Genomic DNA, 2761 nt, shown 5'->3' on the forward strand with positions numbered 1-2761 from the left:
TGGAATGTTCCGCCATGGAGTGGCGGCAAATTTTTATTTTTACATATTATTTTTAATTTTGCCACACTTTAATAATATTTTTGCAGAGGAATATTATAGTGCTTTCGAGTGAAATAAAATATCTACAAGAAACATGAAGATGGATTTGTGTATTTTGAACCTAATAAATATAAAATTTCACGTGCATATTTAAGTTTATTAAGCATATTTGATATAAATTTGAAATGTGTTTTTAGTAAACGATGACTGTGATCGGTTTGAGTTGTTGGTGAGGAAGTATAGCCATATTCTCACTAACAAAAATACCGATGCAGTCAGCTTCAAACGACGAGAGGCGACATGGCTTACTCTTGCATCCGAGTATAATGGCGATGGATGTTTCTACCGTTCTGTCAAACAACACCGGGCTCGGTTTGAAAATATGAAACGTCAGGCGAGGAAGTTAAATGAACTGTTATATTTAGTAATTGGTTGCCCTGATTCTTTGTTTAATTCATGCAGGTATATATGTTTATTAATTGACTTTTAATAATGCTTCAAGGACGGTAGGAGAGAAATTCAGGAGAAAAGAAGGACTGGCGGTGGAACTCCTGCAGCACCAATAAAGCAGGTGTAAGAAAGGTTTTAGGTGGTACGCCTGCTTGTTGAATGTGTAAGAGCGAGATGACAGATAGAGGTATAAAAGATGACGGATGCATCTGCTCGCTCTCTTTACCCAACCGACAGCTCAGAAGATAGACGTAGTCAATCCGTACTAAATTGTTAATAAACATTATAACCGAACACGCGTTCTAATTATTGGTATCCACCAAGTCTGTAAATAACAGTGGCGCAGCCTACGGAATTCGTAAAAATTAACAACGATTAAAAGAATCGACGCACGAGATTTCGCACGGAAAAAAATACGCGAGCCAGCTTCTCGGAAGGGGGAAGCACGGAAGGATCCAGGGCGTCAAGCGGCAGCATCTCCAAGGGTCAAAGGATCGGAGGGGTCCGGGCCACAAGAGTGGTCTGGGGCAGCCATCAACAGCACCGAGGGTCAAGGATCGGTGTTACCAGGTCTTAGGAGCGGTCTGGGAAGAGCCATCCAGCCAACAAGGGTCAAGGAGCGGTTTCCTGAGAGGGTCCAAGGAGCAGATTGGAGAGCGGAGAAATCTCGTTGGGAAGTTTTTTTCTGTTTTCTTTTTTTGTCTTGTGGGTACCTTCTGGGCAGAGGAAGTATGGAGTCAGGATTGGGGTCCTTCAGTTTACGTGACGGTAACTGGGAGAACTTCAAGGTCCGTCTCGAGCAGTACCTCCTTGTGAATGATGAAAAGTACGCATCGGATGTTAAAAAAAGAGCTATTTTCCTAAATGCTTTGCAAGATGATTGTTTTTCTCTACTGGTAAATTTGTGCATTCCAAAAAAGTAACAGAGGTTGATTTAAAAGATTTGATATCTAAGCTCAATGAATATTGTTGTACGACAAAATGTTTTTTTGAAGAAAGATTACAGTTCTATTCAGCTAAACAAAGGAATGACGAATCAGTTCGCGATTTTGCTGTTCGCTTAAAATCTCTTTCTAACAATTGCAAATTCGGGAATAGTTTATCAGAGAAATTAAGGGATTTCTTTGTATTAGGTTGTAAACCCGGTAAGATTAGAGAAAAATTATTTCTCGATAGTGAGTCATATACTTTCGAAAAATGTGTGCAAGTAGCAGAGTGTATTGAACTTGTAGCTTCAACTCAATCTCAATCAGCTGATAACATAGTTTTAGCTAATTCAAAAGTCAGCGGAGGTCGTGTCTCACCTAATACGCATGTGAAAAAGAGAGATGGATATAGTTTCAAGCGAAGCAGTAGTAATAATCGTGCGCGATCGCCGGTTCATCAAGTTACAAAGCGTAATTGTACGGTTTGTGGTTATAATAATCACACGGCGGTAGAATGTAGATTCAAAAATTATGTATGTAAAATTTGTGGTACTAAGGGTCATTTAGCAAAACAGTGTAAACAGGTAACAACACGTAAAAACGTGAATATTTTGTTATCGGATGGAATGGTTGGTGATGTACTAAGTATTGAGCCATATTATATAGAAGTTTCACTCGACGGAATAAATAATAAATTCATGGTAGATTCTGGAGCATCTTGTAGCGTAATTCCCGAAGAGTGTTATTTCAATAAATTCAGCAGTATTGAGTTATTGCACGAAAACGTGAGCTTATGGAGTTTTGACAATACGCTCATTGGTGTGGTAGGTACTTTCACACCGATACTAGAGTTTAACGGCTTAAGCCACCGACTCAAAATTATTGTTGTCAATTACTCGTCACTTTCGATTTTAGGACGTGATTTCATGAATCTCTTTAATGTGGGAATAACTGGGATCGTTAATTGTGGAAAACAAAATACATTAAAGGAGCGATTAGTAAAAAAAATTTTTACGGATAAATTAGGAAAGTTTAACAAGTACGAAGTGAATTTAACGTTAAAAGATTCTGCCGTTCCGATATTTCGTAATCACAGAGTAATGCCGTTTGCTTTGAAGGAAAAAGTTGAAAGCGAATTAAATAATTTACTTTCTAACGGTATTATAGAGCAAGTTCAATATAGTGATTTCGCGAGTCCAATCGTGCCAGTGATCAAGAAAGATGGTAGCTTTAGATTGTGTGGTGATTATAAATCTACAGTAAATAATCAGTTATTAATTGACAAGTATCCGTTACCAAGAACTGTTATATTTAGTAATTGGTTGCCCTGATTCTTTTTTTAATTC

Source organism: Hesperophylax consimilis, chromosome 3 (assembly GCF_061612785.1).
Source record: "Hesperophylax consimilis isolate HC1 chromosome 3, BYU_Hcon_1.0, whole genome shotgun sequence".
Classification (NCBI taxonomy): Eukaryota; Metazoa; Arthropoda; class Insecta; order Trichoptera; family Limnephilidae; genus Hesperophylax; species Hesperophylax consimilis.